This window comes from Euwallacea fornicatus, chromosome 14 (assembly GCF_040115645.1).
Source record: "Euwallacea fornicatus isolate EFF26 chromosome 14, ASM4011564v1, whole genome shotgun sequence".
Classification (NCBI taxonomy): Eukaryota; Metazoa; Arthropoda; class Insecta; order Coleoptera; family Curculionidae; genus Euwallacea; species Euwallacea fornicatus.
The window spans coordinates 4,836,424-4,854,142 of NC_089554.1; the positions used below are offsets into that span (position 1 = coordinate 4,836,424).

The window sequence follows — 17,719 nt, forward strand, 5'->3', positions numbered from 1 at the left end:
ATAAAATTTCCAAAAATAATTTTCATTTTGAGAAAAATCGGTAGCATACTAATTTTTGCTTTAAAAATGTTTGGAGACATGCCCGTCCGCATGCCACTAATAAAATAAAATATAACATTTTTGCATATACAAATGCGTATCTATAAATTGTTAAAACATGACAAATTTCATTTCCATACATCACGCGGTTTGAAGATATCAATACAAATTTAATTTTTTAATAAAACTTTAACAACCTATATCTTTCTAAAGAAGCATTATGGGACTGTGGTTTAGGTGGGGAACCCCATAATTTTTCAATATACTATTAACTCTTGAAGTATAATGAAACACTTATGAGACACCCTGTATATATAAATTATTTAACTGTCAGAATGATAGAGGGCGCGAGTTTTCGAACACCACAATACTACTTTTTTTTTAATTAAAGGAGAAATAATATTAAAACAAGTCGCGATGAGATCATTTTAAATCAACACCTGCATTTGATCTTCAAATTTGACGATGACCATGTGTTTACCAAATACCCTGTATATGCGCTTAAAGATGTAAATTATCACTATAGGTATGTTTGGATTTGAAGCTCAATCTCCTTTACCGGGTCTAAGTCTAGTTGTGCAACTGCGAGATCTAGCGCATTTTTTTTTAGTAATTTGATAAATCAGTTATTCACTGTTCTGATGTAAATTCTAGGACAAAATAAATTCAGCAACAAACCTAAGAAAAAACAAGTTATATCTGGTCATTAATGGTCTCAATAGCCGCAATAGTGGCATGCTTGACTCTCATTAAGGTTACATCAATCGATTTTTTTTGCATTTCTCGCTTGGGGAACACAGTTTATATGCAAATTTCTGGCCAATTATCCAAATTGTTGTTGCATGATAGAGCTATTATAAAACAACCTAAGAACTGCACATAAGAAATTACCATCTATGATGCAATACCAACTACACATTTTTATCGTAAAACATATACCTATTCATTCAGGATGTTTTAGAAATGATGACATCGATGAGATTTAAGTGCTAGAAGATAGAAAAAGTAAACGATTCAACCAAACTTGTATTATAGAAATGTTGCTCGTTTTCTACTGTGCAAATTGGGAATAAATCCCACAGTTTTTGATTTAGAGACGTGAAGTTGCTCCTAAGGGGGTTCTTGCTTATTTTACGCCTGCTCAAAATTTGTTGCTAATGGATTTTCAAGCCGAATTTATTTCTGTAATTTGTTACTCCACAAGCAACATCATGACCCTTTGTTCTTTAGTAAATTATTGTTCACCAACGAGGTAACATTTACAAAGCGAGATATATTAATGGGAGAAACAATTGTTCTTACACCACAGAAAATCCTCATTTAATGAGAGAACAGCACTTTTCACATGCATTTTCAATTAATGTGGGATTTAGAAAATATAATTTTGAAACCAATTTAACTTCTATCAAAAGTGAATGGACAATGGTAGTTGAGGTTTTCCAGAAAGGACTTTCTGCCACTTTTGGAGCATGTCCTCCTAGCCTTCAGACTATTGTTTTGGTTAATGCAAACTAGAACTGCTGCTAATTATAAATATGTAAGGGAATTTGAATTTTCCAATATCGATGGATTTGCCTGAATAGAGAACATTTATGGCCATCATGAATTTTTGATTTAAACCCATCTGAATTTTTAAGGTAATTTTTTGAAGTTATTGGTAAACAAAACCGTACTTAGCGGTAGATAGGAGTTGTGAGATATAATAATTAACAAAGCGTAAATAAAATATGTTGGTTTAAGATTTGTCAAATGATTTGACATGTAAAACGTGTACCTTGTAGAAAAAGATCATAATAATTACACACCCCTTTTCTTTGCGTCATTCAGCCCGAAAGCTATTTGACCCAGTTCAGAAAGTGCCTCTCGGGTAGCAGCAGGAATGAGAAAGCGTTTTTTCACCAGATTACTGAAAAGGCCAAAAGGTCTCCACTGTTTGCGTTTGTGCCCTTTATTTGAATACAGCTTTAATTCCTTCTCTTGTATTTATGGGCACAATAAATTGATGCTGCAGGGCCAAATCCGAAACTTTTGTTCCTAGTGGACAACACCAGTAACATAGCACATCTTATCGGGGAAAGTTTTTCTATAAAAGTGTTGTTACCCTCAAGAGAAACACAATACCCTAAAGTGCTTTCAACCATTTCATATTTCTGTTTGAAACGTAAAGGATTCAGTGCCCCTCGTCGCATTGCATAAAACGTTTTCCTTTCGCCACGAAAGCGTAATATAACTTTATGTAAAAATTACTTTATTTCTTAAAATGGGGCTGTTACTGTTGCAGTCCTACGTGATTCCGACATATAAACAGAAGCACAATTTCTGTCTCAGACGACACAAAACGGCACTATGTCCTCATCAGTGTCCGTCGACCCTAACCAGAACTGAAATTGTCTCCCTAGAACGTAAACTACGAAATACAAACACTTTTGCTTGGTCACTGTCGCTGTAAACGGGGGCAATTCTATTAACTTTAACTTTTTTGAGAGGGATTTTACAAAGAAAACGTTAGGATTTAGATTGCATGCGAGCAGCGAAGTTCGGGATTACTCTTTAAGGAAAATTGTCTGGATTTTAATTTTCAGCCTCAGCCAGAATCACTGCTAGAATGATAAGAACTTGTAATTTTCATGGAGGGTGTCTTGAGCTTGACAACTCAAGGAGCTTTCAAAAATGGTTCAAGTTTATTTATTAAAATACCACGAGGAACACTCTTAATTTCTTCTCAATGATATTAAATTCTTGACGGGTAAGATTTAGTCACAACGGTGTACAGCCAAGTAAAAGCAGGCAATACTTCACTGAGCCACATAGGTGCAGAACCATGTCTCAGAAACTAAGGAATTATCATAAGCCCGTTTACGTAGAATAATGCAGCTCATAGAGTTAACCAATTTAATGCATTTTTACCATATTTGTCAACATAACCTCTAGTTGTTCCATAAGTTGAGATGGTACTAAACTTTTTCCAAATTGAAGTAGTTAATAAACTGTACATAATTTAATGTCCTCGTTCATACCATATTATAATATACTATCCTAGAATATGCCATACTCTAGCACATCATACTACAATATACCCTGCTGTAATATAACATATAATATGTTATACTATAATAGTATCAAAATGCTATTATAACGCAGAACTTATTTAATCGGAGTAGGTATTCTTAAAACAACGAAATAATTTAAGTCTTATAGTTATTCTGTAATCATTTTGCTGACATATACATATTTTCCTTTCCGAAATCTGGCATATTCCCTTCAGCAAATCCCTTGACAAGCCGTGTAAAACTTCGCTTCCGAGTTCTTCTCATGTGACGCATTCCCAGACCCAGTGACGCAAATCTCCGGTATTAAGAATATATTCGGATTTCAACTCTTTTCAAATGAGGACCCTTCTGTCCATATGGATTTAAACGTGATGAATTCGAAACGGAAATTATTCCCACAATATTTGTCATCAACGTGGTTTTGTTTTAATTAACGTTTAGGGACTTTCCAAAATACTGCAACCAGTGTTCCTGTTTCTACAGAATTGTGTATTTTTTTTTGATACGAGGTCATCTTTTCCCGGAGTTTCTATCATTTTAAAGTAGCTAAAGGCCAGCATTGAATTTTCTCTGTTCTGCTATTACGAATTTCTTTATGCGCAATCATATGTCCATAATAATAGAACACAGAACTCCTCTTGGCTATTTATCTCTATCGTTGATGTGGCGGGGGACTTTTCCCCCTTTTAAATTCAAATCTACCGATCGAGCCCTATTTAGAACAATGCAATTTGAACTTATGACCTTTTGACATTTTACACCGATAGCTCTCTATAGTTATTATTTCCTATGATGGTCCTATTTTGGAAGTTGCGTTTAAATTTCTGGATTTATTTATAGGGTTTTGTGCCTTTTTCTATTCTCAATACAAATATGTAGTTAAACCCTAATGCAAATAAATTGAAAGCCAACGTACTCTCTACGTTTCGTTGTAGTAGGTAGTTTATAATTAATTGAAGCTAGGAGGGTTCTACTTAGAGTGTAATGAGTATTATCTTTGTAACAATGGGGAAATTTTAGCGTTCATTTGACCGAGATATGGGGGTTGAATATGGCGGAAGCTGCTTTGAAGCTCAGCGCCTTCCTTCTAATTTTGGAAACTTCAGTCTTGGTAAATTTATATGCGTAATTCTTCCGAGACTGAAAATCCTCGTGGTATTCAAATTGAATAGTTGTTTAATAAAGAAAAAAGAGCATAGAGCATAATCCGGCAATTTGAACACGACGCATGCATACTATCTCTTTTTAAGTCACAAAACATTTGTTTCATTGCCACACTTTTTTACGCCTCTTGTATATTTTCCCGCAATTTTATAATATGCGTGACACTGCTGCATTTGACAACAGTTACATTTAACTTTCAACGCTTGAACCGATATCAACGGATAGCACACTTGAGACACCCTGTATAGGTTTACTCTGACACAGAAAGCTCTTTCATCATTAGAGATGTATGATGAACTGAGCAGACCCGGCTTCGCCTCTTTTTTGCCTAACCCCAAATAGCAATATTTATGTAAATATAAAAAAAAACATGCGTATTGGTCGGACCTAGTTAACAATTGCTGGCATTTGTCATTATCAAAATCGGTCCCATTTTGTGGGCGTAAAGCTGCCATGTATTAGTATCTGTCACGAAATTTTAACATGGTTTACTCCAATTTGGCTGCCATTGATTAGTGTTTGTGTTCAGACTCCCGATTTAAGAGGAAATAAAATTTTCGCCCAATAAATTGTGCCAATGAAACTTTTTGATTAGTTACCATTGACAAAAATTTTATTCCAACTCTCACGCGCTCGTTTAGATTCAGAGCCCAAGGGTCCTTTCTTGATAATCTTAATATTGCCCTTCTCAGGATAACCTAGTGACCTTCTGTAATGAAATTTGTTGCATTTGCATTAACTTGCTGTATTGGTTTTATAGTTGACATGGATCTGAACCATATGCACATTTGGCTCTAATTTTTGATGATTATTAACCAAACGCATTGGTCATTTTTCCGGCCTTCTTTATTGTGATGCGTTCGTAATGTTATCAAAACAACGGCTCGAAACCACGAAAAACTTAAAAAGAAGGGATTTCATTAAATTTGTATGGCCCTTGGCATAGATGAAAATCAACATCCGCCCACATCCGCTGGACCCGAGGCAGTTTTCCAGAGGGAGATCGAGCTGGAAGCTCGCAAAGCCCGTCCCATCAGGGCGGCCGATGACGCAACTGAGCGAAGACGGCCGATAAACAAACCGTCACCTAGGCGACGACGCCGTGACGTCACCGGTGACGTAAAATCGTCGTGGAGCAAAGCTATGGCGGTTTATATATCGACGACGGGCGCCGCTCGCTGTCATTGTGCATCAGCGCTGAGCGCGACGCGAGCGTGTAGTTACTCCGCCGAGTGAGATCGAACTAATCCAACTAGTCCACATTTTTTATATTTTTCTACTTTTATATCTCTAAATAATTGTATAGTTTGTTTATTTCGTGCTAAGTCGCCGGTGGTCGCTCGAGTTGTTTTCCAGACGCTCTCTTCTCTGGTAAGTAGCGCCTCCTACCGGTGTCCCCCACCATCACAACCTTATCATATGGTGCACCGCTGGGCTGATGGTGATGTAGGTTATCAGTTAGCCGACATTTCAGAGCGCGGCACGAAATGTCATCGTCAGGGTCACCTTCAGGGTTTTTCGGGAATCTTCTGGATGTTTCCAGATTTTCTTCAAGCCAGATTTAAAACGGTTCAATAGAAAAAGGTTAAAAGGAAATTCGATTTTGTACTATTTATAACTCGTTCTCGTAATGGCAGCCATCTATAGAATGGTGGAATTCAGACAGAAAAAAATATTTATTTATTTATTTATTCAGCCAATACGAAATATACTGTTATTATGCGAATGCGGTTTTTTCTATCGCTTTTTTTAATTGTTAGTAGTATAATGGGAAGAATACTTAAATATTTCTAGTAATTTGCAACCATAGCCACGCATAACTAATAATATGGGACTATGCAAAGAACGAGGGCAATTAGAAAGAAGCTTTTCTAAATCTGAACCAAAGTGAATAAAAACTGAACTTTTCTCTTACAAATATTCATCTTCATTAGAGCCAAGATCTTCAATTTTTATTCATTTGTGTCCTGAGGAAATCGCAAGAAAAAGAGCGACAGTTTTAACGATTTTTTATTTAAATTCCTCAAAACTCTTCTCGTACAATCGATGACCTATTTCCGTGAAAGCCTCTGTGATTTGAGTATCGTAATAGGACACGCTGTATATATTTAACTTGAGGTTATTACTATTTTCTTTTTTACACATCATCACCCAATTATGCGTATGATCCTATTATTTAAGTCAAACAAGATTAATGACGCAACACAACTAATGATTTTTTTCAAGTGTTTGTTTCCGCAATTAACCTTCGATATACCTCATAAACTCCTCTAATTTCGACGAATTAATACAATTTTATTGGTTTTATTGTCATTTAAAAACCATTTGCATATTTGTTTTTTTTTAATTATTTGTTGTTATTGACGTATTTACCTTTAAATAACGCATTAACAAACCTTGAAAAAAAATGCAATTAGGAAGCATTCACACTTTGCTCACTGAAGTGTTTTTCTTAAGAAAAACTGCGAATCCTATGCCAAAATAAATATTTTCTTAACAAAGCTGAAAAGTGGGGTTGCACGAGACTCCTCGAGGGCGTATGGAGTGGATGAAGTGAGAAGGAAAAAGTAGCTCCTTGAGAAAGAACCTGCAACGAAGCTTTTTAATTAAAAACCCAATCTAAAAATACAAGACGACAGTCATAAGTATGAAACATTACTATTTTTCTTTCTCCCCAATTCCTCAAATATTTTATTTATTTGAGGACTTCTGTCATCGCAAACATTAAGACGACTTCAACATCAGCCTTTGAAATTCCATGAAAAAGGATTTGATTTAAACGAATAATTTTTAAAGTAGAATATTCCTGCAGTAAACTCTTTCCTAACAAGTGACAAAATAATTCTTTCTTCCCCGGAACCCGAAACAGGCGTCGACTCCAAACTGTCGTTTTAATTACCTTCATTATTTTTTAGGACTTTACAACAGTTAAAAGCAACTTTTCTATTAGAATTAGTTAAATTTTGCCACTGTAAGTCGGGTACTAATAATTAATTAACATTATTTTCGTTTTTGCTGCGACTGCAGTTCTTCTAGCGCCGCTATTTCGGGTCAGAAAATTGAGGTCTGAAACCTCAACAAAAGCTCTTTCTGAATAAGCCAAAAAAATACAACTGTTGATACTCTTGGATGAAATACCAAGGAGAAGTATCACCCTTATAGGAGAACAAGGTTGAGCCATGGTCCTGGGCGGTTTTTATTGGAGGATAGGAGGGCAGTGATTAAAAATTTCGCTCAGCATGGTGAAGTTGCTAAGGTAGTCTGCTTGCCGGCCCCGCAGGCGAGTATAATAACAGTATTGTAAGCATCCGGTTTTACGTGCCAGAAGTTTGTACGATTCTTCCCGTAGGACCAAAGCGCGGTGGTTCTCAAAAATAGTCGCTAAAAGAATTATGGACTGAATAAGTAAATTCGAACCACCCTGAGTTCGTAGTGTCAGAGACACTGTTTCGTGCAAAAGCCACCAATGATCTTCCTCAGTCTACCTCACGTCTCTTGATATCATACAAAATATACGTGTAAAATGTTATCGAGAAAAAGTATGCGATATGGGTGATTCAGTTAAGTCCCGAAAAAATACGGTTTATGTATGATGTCAGATTCATAAGCAAAAATACATACAGTCAGTCACAAAAGTCTATATACAACCTGTAAATTATATATAACTAAAAAAGTAAGGAATGTATTTTCTTCTGTTAAGTATGTAACAATAATACTCTAGTAACAATACATAAATATAACAAAAAATATTAATTATTTACCTTGCAGTTTAAATAAAAAAGAGAAATCAAGAATTTCTAGCTCATAAAAGTCTACATACACTTCAAAACAATGTTGTTAACATTTTTTTGCGGTATCCTTATCAATTCTTCCGAAAAAAAATTATATTTTAAAATAGTATGACATCAACACTCTCTAGTGTTTCAATTGTTTAAAAATTTTATACACAAAATTATAGGAAGAACAGAAACAGCGATTCGAAGTTTAATAATTAATTTAGAACTCAGAAAAAGTCTTACAAGGACACAGTAACCACCGCAAGTTTGCCTCGCAGTACAGTTGAAACAATTGTTATAAACTATAATAATCGTGGAAATACAAGCAATAAAGCAAGACCTGGCCGTCCCAGAAAATTAAATGAAAGAGATGTACAATAACTTTTAAAAAAAGTTTCTTCAGAATCCAAAATAAATACGTCAAAATTTTCTATAAAGATTGAAAATGATACCGGAATGTCTATTAGTTCTGAAACAGTAAGACGTATACTGCGGTCAAATAACTATCATGGAAGAATACAAAAAAGAAAACCACTAATATCTGCAGCAAATAGACAAAAAAAAACAGATTTTGCTAATAATCACTTAAACAAAGGTGTCGAATTTTGGAAAATCATACTTTTTACCGATGAAAATAAATTAAATATTTTTGGATGTGATTGAAAAGGTAAAAAATTTAGAAAAACGAATTAAGAGCTCAAACCTTAAAATTTAGTGTTAACTGTTAAACATAAAAAAAGTAACGTCATGGTTTGGAATTCATTGTCAGCGGCTGGGGTTGGAAAATTGATTTTTATTGATAGTGCCATGAACCATCTACAATATTTAAAAACACTGCAAGATAATTTAATTACAGTAGGTAACAAAGTGGAGCCTGGCAATCGTTGGACATTCCAACAAGACACCGATCCCAAGCATATAATTCGGGTTATTCGTGAATGAATCTCATATAATCCACCTAAACAATTGCACACACCTCGTCAGTCTCCTGGTTTGAACCTTGTAAGACACATATGGGACGAATTAAGGAGAAAAATTATAAAATTAAAAATAATTAACAAAGAAGCGTTAAAAACCGCTTTACAAACTTCGTGGGCAGAAGTACCCTCTGACGTCACAAAAAATTTAGTTCTGTCAATGCCAAGACGTTTTCAAACAGTGCTTCACTCAAATAGAGGATCAACCAAATATTAATTTTAAACAAATATTTAGTAAAAACTAATAGATAAATTACATCTAAAACTGTATATACACTTTTGTGGGTTAGAAATTCTTCATTTGTATTTTTTATTTAAACTTGAATGTAAGTAAATAAGAATTTTTGTTATATTTATGTATTGTGACGAGAGTAGTATTGTCACGTAATTAATAAAAGAAAATACATTCATGACTTTATTAGTTATATACAATTTACAGGGTGTATGTAGACTTTTGTGACTGACTGTATAACGACTCATGGTCGATGAGGTGACTGGCACGTTCATTTGGGTTTCATAAGACACAAGTCTTAAAGCCAACTATTCGTATTTTATATCTTCCAACTCGGATCAGTTCCGGTTACTAACAGTAATATCGCTCTTACCCAATTTCCTGTGTCCCCAGTATGGCGAAATTTATTAAAACTGATAATTACCATTTCATTGAGTACGATCTTAACATAAAATTTTTCACATTTGCTTCCGTGCTGCCACTGCCTTAATTCGAATGTTCGAACCCATGCGAAACCTGTCTCCTCAATGACGTCCTCTACAACGCCGCGATGAACCTAATTAAATTAAGAGATGAATTAGCAATAATTGGACAACAAGTGAATTATATCAATTGTCACGTGAACAGACACGTATGCATGTGACGATGGCCTTGTCCGGTTACGCCAGAGGCGCCTCGTTTCAGGCAGTCAATTAGCGGATTAAATTATTTGTTCTTCAAATATACATAAGTAAATTTAGATTCTAATATTTGATATAATTGGGTTAAACAGAATTTTTATCGAATTTACAGGCAATTTTAAGACGTGCAAGTTTACAAAAATATACCATAACCAGAACCGTAAACAAATTGAGCGCGTGTCCAAACGTGGAAAAGCCCCATGTGCTTTCTAACAATATTGGTATTGCCCCAGGTAACGTACTGGACCCATTCACAACTGAGCACATTTAAAACACTTTTTTGAGCAGAGGAGGCACACCGTGCCAATGAATTGCTTTATTTTGTTTTGTTACTTATATGTTCTACGTATCTATAATAGAGTTCGATAATACTAGCACAGCTGAATGATGCGGCTGCTCCGAATTGTGAACCTACAGGAAAAGTTTCTGAAAGCGGACACTCGCGGGTGTTTTAAGTTCTCGTAAATCATTAAATTGGCCAAATGAAGACAAAATAAACGCTCCGAACGATGTTAAATATACATTATCATTAAATGTAATAATCGTCATCAAACATACAAAAAATACCTATCTACCACGATAGAATAATATCAACCATTCTGGAAATTTCTGGTACTCTGAACGTATAAACCGAGTGTTGGAAGCAGTTTCAAGCAAATTGGAATGTTAGTAAACTCGATGTATGGGTACCATATAAACTCAAGGCACTCTCTAAACGAGAATAAAATGACCCCATTTTGAGACGTGTGATACAGGTGACGAAAAATTGATCGTCTATAATGACGTACGTAAAAGATCTTGGACCTAGTAAAATACATTAGCGAGAAACACTCCAAATGAGAATATTCACCGAAGAAAAGTTGTTATTCGACCGATAAGATTGCAAAGATGTCATCAACCAGGTAACTTAAATAACAAAATTAAGAAAAAGCGCACAATCACCAAAAATTGCTGCAACGTGGATGAGATGTTTTCCACATCCATCCTATTCCCTAGCACCATCGGATTATAATCTGTTTCGATCGCTACAAAATGTCCTTAATATAAAGAAAAATCTTCGACACTGATAAAAATATAAAAATGTACTTGGGCCAATTTTTTGTCGAAAAAGAATCTATTTTTGTAAGCAAGGTATCGTGAAATAGCCTCGAAGATGGAAGAATGTTATTGAACAAAAAGGGAAAAACATAATTTAATAGTTTTCATTTTTGATTAAAATAAAAAATTCTTTCATTTACATTCTAAAATACGCAATAACTTTGGGGATAACCAGTCCAGAGAAATTTGATAAAATACTTCTACAAAGACGTAATAAAATTGTGTAATTGCTTTGTGTACGAAAAAGTGCTAGCGGATCACCTCCAAGCTTATCTAAAGTAATTCTTATAATTTTTGCAATATTTTTACCGACAATGGGGTCACCTAATAAACAAGGACGAATTTATGTTTTCCTTTATAACAGTACAAAACTTCGCTTTGTCCCATAAATCTAATCAAGGCCGTCATGTTTATGGTCCTTTTCATTTGAATTTTGGTACTTACAGGAATCCCAAAAGTTTCCTGCAAATTTCGGTATTTGTATCTATACTGTTGATGAAATGCCGTCCCAGTGCTTTAATCTTTCTGGTTCTGAATATTACAAAAATTTGGCGACTTAAAACAAAAACTTTCCACATTTGGCTTCCACAAGGGGGACTCAGGAATTTTGGCAGGACGCCACGTAATCCACTACATAAGGTTTAATATAGGCCAAGATTTGGCACAGTTACTGTTTTGTGATATTTTAATGTACATCTTTCGTTTCAGCCAGCACTTAAGGAAATTGAATCACAGGATAGAACAAGCATGTTTTAATTGTGTTTCATGATCTGGCACGCTGAGAAAACAATAATACTCTATAAAAACAATACATTTCAATATCAACAACAATCTGAAGTTACTCATTAATTTAATAATGTAACAATTTCCGAGCAGTTGCGCTTTAAATATTTAGATTATTCGTGAATCACAGCCCAAAGTTTCGTGGTCGTAATGAATCTAAATCTTCCAACCAAACAAGAATTTCCTACATGTTGTGTATTAGCGTTACGTGTAAAGAGTCGTAAACTAATGGAAAGTTTAACATCGCCTCACATTATAGTAAACATTTGCGAAAAAATTTCCATTTGTTGTTTTTATATTGGTGAAGAAAATCTTATCTATATAACACAAAATTCACTTCAATTTAATCAAGTATTTGGGTTTTTAACATACATAAAACATAGGTGGTGTTTGCACAAAAATTTATCGGTTGATGTTAGCTGACGAAGTTAACTTACAAGTTACATACATGGCAATTTCCAAAAATATATTTAGTTTGACAGCTGAGATTCAAGTAGATGTAATAACATGCGGCTTCTTAAGTAGCAAAGTTGCTTATTATATAGAGTTGTTACACGGAAATCATATATTCAAGTTTTGAGGCCGTCCGCAACTTAGCAGATTATTCTAACATTTTTTAAAGAAGGCAGAACCCAATACAAAAAAGAAAGTGGGATACACACGCTGGAAAATGTTCTCAATTAGATCTCCTTACTTAGGAATTATTAAGCTTAGTAAATGGTTTAGAAAAACGCACTGAATTCGGCAGAATATACCCTGTGTTGCTCTGGGGTTTCTCAAATAGCTATTTACGTAACTAGTTAGGAAACACATAATTTTACACAGTATTAGCTGTATTGAGTAGAATTTCACAGGAATTTCTTAGCTCTCCGCAATGAATTAGCATTTCCTAATACTATTCCCGCTCATTAACTGAATTATGAAGAGAAGGTACTATATCATTATATAACTAGTTCCTGAATGAAAGCCGGCTAATAACCAGTTTCGATTAAAAAACTGTAATTTCATTATTCAGAATTATAAAAAATCAGTTGTGATAAAGAAACTGTACTTTCGTGAAAACGGTTAACGTTGTAAAAAATATTCGAAGGCCTTTTTTTCACATAGCCATGAAACAGTTAACAAATTAGTTATATTAAAAAAACAGTACATTTTTCGTTTAAAATGTTCAGGGTCTCGTCAATGGGGACGCCACTAATGGAATTAAAATGGTGTTTTCCCGTTAACAGGTGTATTTCTATACTTATTTTACTTTTCTCAATTTTCGTCAAAAAATATGATGCCGGAATCGACTTATAACGAAAACCCTATATTTCAAATAGGCAGCAAAAATCGACCCATGTTCTTATGACCTTTTTTTCTTAAATCCATAGATTTACCGCCTGACTTTTTGACATACAATTATGAAACACTTTAAATAAATGTTCGAAGTTGTTCTCAGTGCACTTGAGACCCCCCCACCCCCTCCCAATCCCTCACAATCGTTCACAAAAAGTTAGAAAATTAGGACGAACTAGGATTGGTGCCATATATGTTTGAAAGTATAGATATAGAAATGCATGTATTTTGTATTATTTTTGAGAAAGTGGGTGTTAAGCTAATTCAGGTCTCAGATTAATGAAAAATTGTGCGTGTAACTAAGTTTAAATAATTATTTGACAGACTTCCATATACTACATATTTCCGCAAGGCTAGGAAATTATACAAAGTGTCTTTGAACATAGTGCTATAAATTCAGTCACGTATTCTTGATCCCAAATATAGGATGAAAAGTTCATATAAACATACATAAAAAAGGTAAAAATCAAAATCTTCAAGTGTTTTCGAAGAAATGGAGATTTAACAAATTGGTGAATACTATATTTTATTAAATAAAGATTATATTAAAACCCCTTTATTTTACATTTTATTTTATTTTCATTCATCATTATCATTTTCACGATTAGACCTTATTAATAAATTCTGTCATATACAAAAATTTCAAAAATATTTTTTATTCTATTTCAAGGTCAACTGGGTATAAAATCTGATGTTTATTTAATAATATATAATATCAGTCAATTTATTAAATCTCAATTTCCTCGAAAACTATTTCAGGTTTCTATTTTCAATAATAGTATCTTTTTATGTAAAAATCTTCAAGTTTAATATTTTTCCTATAAAATCGCCAATAAAGTTAAGTACAAAAGAGCATAGGTAATTTTTAAGCACTACCTCCCTGTATTATTCGTCCGTAGAAACCTGGGGCAATTTCTTCATAGAGCCTCAAAAAGGGCACAAAAAATTATAATAAATTACAAAATTTATTTCATTTATCTCGAAATGTTTCGAAAATATTAATAAAAAACCATCCTCGGCAACCAATTTTTTACATCATGAACATTGAAAACGAATCGCTTTCCGATATGTTTATATTAAGTAATTCTCATGTTGTATGATCTAAATATGTGGTGTAATTTATGTAATTATCTGCAGGGACACCTTGTATAGAATTTACTGGAAAATTTTGTGGCTTTTCCAATATTACATAATATCCTCATCTTGATCACCAGGCAATCGACCTTGTAGGGTCCTTCCTGGGATCCCAAACATGAAGCCCACATCAGAGACACACCGTGTGGATGGGCATAAAGTGGAAATTGTTTTTTATTTATTTCTTGAGTTATGATAAGAAATAGAGGAACACTAAAACCACTAGGTCTGTTTGTAGCTCGAATGTGCACCATCTCATTTATTTAATCAAGTCTCTGTCCGTTACTGTTTATGAGATCCTCATGCTAAACATTCTTATCTTGCATCAAACTCCTTCGCGCTTTAATGCACCTTCCAAGAAGTTATGAAAAATATGAAACGACAATGTTATCTTTGTAGATAAAGTTGTGTGCATTAGCGCGTAATGAAATTAACTCCGTTTTAAACGCAAATCATTTCTTGAAATTATCATGGCTAATGTCAAACACTCTAGATTACAGAGACGAGAATTTCACAATAAAAGTAACACACAAAATCAACACTGTGCCAGGACTTAAAAGTTGCAGCTTACACGGCCAAACTATGGCCATTTTCGTCGTTTCTCTACGAGCATTGAGCCTTTTAATTTCAGCCCCGTTCATTACGTAGGCCAATTTAATTTTAACTTTGACGAGCAAGAACTTAATATCTTTAAGTGCTTTTCATGTCCTCGGAAACTTCGGTTCGTAAATCTCCTGAGCTAAAATGTCTCGAGAAAAGTTTTAATATTTATAATTGGGTTTTTACAAAAAAAAGATATATTATTGAACAAGATTAGGTTGCAATTTAATGGCTAATTGGATAAGGTTTGTGATCGGGATAAATTTACCATAATGTTTGTATAATTGTGGTGAAAATACGAGCGATTTTAAGGTCGATATTTTTCGGCATGCGAAGGTCGGACTATTTTCGTAATTTTATGACCCACGATAAAAAAATCCGAACTATTTTAGTTTTACGATTTATTAAGTTTTACTCATTTCCTGCTAAAAAGGTCGAATATTTTAAGTTTCCTTAACAAAGTCACATATTAAAAAATCTAGTTTCAAATTGCATGGAAATAGGAACGCTACGTTGACCTAGAGAACTTGAAAGATATTAAGTAGGTAGGCATCCCTGCGGTCGATTCATCGAATTTATGTCAATTGGATTAAAAAGCTGCGCTCTAGTCAATGTCGTGACATTGGTTCAGAACAAACCCATTAAATGGTAAAACCGCACTGCAAAACGCAAATAGTTAATGACGAGTGATGCATGTGTTCTACGCGGCTAATTAATTGCTCCTTATCATCATCGATCAAGATTTCTGCTATAGAGGTAGGTCTTCTTCGTAGTTTCCATAAATTCCCGTTACATTAAGTAGAAACTATTTCAAGCCCAACGAAACGAATCAAATAGAAAAGCGACGTTTTTTGCTTCATTGAATCCCGGATAACTCAACGGAGGGGAAATTTTCTCGTAAAACACATACAGTCCAAGAATTAGGACTCGTGTGTTTTATAGGTCTGTTTAGGTATACGTTTACCTAGTTTGCTAATGCTCGTGTGTCGACAACAGCATTTTAGTTTCTTGATGGTTTTCTTCTTTCTGAAGATTAGTTTTCCAGAAAGAAACTTCAGATAATATAGCGAGAGGACTGCGCTATTCTCTGTTATGATCCTTATGAATTCCAATTTAGGAAATGTAGCTTTTCTGCTTCGCTCAAAATTTAAGTAAAAATACGTAATATTGAGATGCACTTGCTTTTATGGAACCACAAGCGCAAGCTCCAAACACAGAACCCACGCTGTACATTATTACCAGCAATATTAGCTTCAGGTAACTAGATATCTTTTGGGTGCCATTTTAACCAAATATTGCTAACAGCAGGTACTTTTCACAAACAACTCTTGTCCGTCCTTTTTCTGACTATTGTTGCCCGGAACATCTGACCTATTGATACACTCAGACACACAAAAATCAATCTGCTGTAACAGATTTGTCACCGTCTTCAGAATTAGCATAGACCATAAACTCGAATGTCAACTAGGGGACCTCAGTAATCATCAGAGATAGATATATCATAAAGAAAACCATAAAGTTGCGTTTTTCAGTGGCGATTAATACTAATTTCTGTGTCTTCGAAAATATCCCAGAGAAATTAAATTTATCAGTTATTAATAATTCGTTTAAGACATTAAAAATATAATTTTTTTAGTATATTAAACGAAATCATGAAAGCTCTTTAAAAAGTTGATTTTTTTTAATTATCATACCGACGCCATGGTTGCTACTGTCAACTGAAGTGTAGTGGTAGATTATTATACGCGCTCATTGCAACTGATCAGGACAATATCAGTTGATTTCGATCCCTGCCTGCAACCAGGAAAATAACTTTTTGTTGGTGTGCAGTGTGCGTTGGTATTTGAGCGAAAAACATGCAATTAGCGCTTTTATAGGTCACTTGGAACACGGAACGATAAAATAAGAAATCACGCAAAAAGGTCATAACACACAAGGCTCTATCAAATAAATGGAACGTGTTGGTTGGTTGCAAAACCAAACAATGTAATAACATATGATGTCAACGTTCTTAAGGAAACTACGTATGCAAATAAGAATTAATTTGTGTTGTTCTTTGATCATTTTTGAAGAAAAAAATGAATTTCTCCCAGAAGAAGTACGGAAGTTTTAGTGGATTACCAAGCAAACTTCAAAGGAAAACAAAACTCATTTGCATAACGCCATGCTAAGCCAATTAATGAATAAATTAACCTTGACCGTAGATTCGTTACGTATAAATATCAATAACAACAAAGAGCAATATAAACAATACCATACACACATGCATGAAACTCGGTCGTTAGGGTGTCCATATATTAAAATAGCACCACAACGCCACCATCCAAAAATAAATTACAAAAGAAGCTTTAATGTTATTAGCAGGATTATTATTGATCACTACTGGTAGATAAAATAAGAAGACAAAATTAATTGAAAAACAAGCCCTTATGTAAAAACAGAAATCGATGTCCACACGATAGAAAGCTGAACAAAGGAAATATGTAATTGAAAGTAAGCAATGTTAAATAATAAATAGATTAGAGTGATGAAATGGAATTATTATCCATGAAGAACATGATTTTATGCTCGATTATAGCATGTCACATTTGTTACATTTGACTAACAGATTGTTATGTGAGTAAAATCGATTCTTCGTCATGCATAATGCATAATTTTTCACATTTAAATATCTTGATTTGAATCACTATTTGCTTCTATTTTAAATGTCAACCAAATAGCCTTATTCCTTCAGAGCAAAATTATTGATTCGCTGCTAGCTTAATGTTAAAGTTAACAACATATTGATAACTTCGCTTTGAAGTAAAAAATGTATCGCTAAATTCGAAAAAATATTAATTGCTATGAT

At 34.1% G+C, this 17,719-nt stretch overlaps 2 protein-coding genes across 2 annotated transcripts in view; one reads left to right on the top strand and one right to left on the bottom strand.

Moving 5' to 3' along the window:
* Positions 1-5,446: 5,446 nt before the first annotated feature.
* Positions 5,447-17,719, top strand: part of LOC136343419 (protein Tob1-like) — a 42,674-nt gene continuing 30,401 nt past the window's right edge. Inside the window, exon 1 of the mRNA XM_066290137.1 lies at positions 5,447-5,624. The gene's annotated coding sequence lies outside the window, so the exon portion shown is untranslated. The remainder of the gene's footprint in view (positions 5,625-17,719) is intronic.
* The window catches only part of Bre1 (E3 ubiquitin-protein ligase Bre1), a 47,931-nt gene continuing 39,650 nt past the window's right edge, over positions 9,439-17,719 (bottom strand). Inside the window, exon 17 of the transcript XR_010732781.1 lies at positions 9,439-9,794. The gene's annotated coding sequence lies outside the window, so the exon portion shown is untranslated. The remainder of the gene's footprint in view (positions 9,795-17,719) is intronic.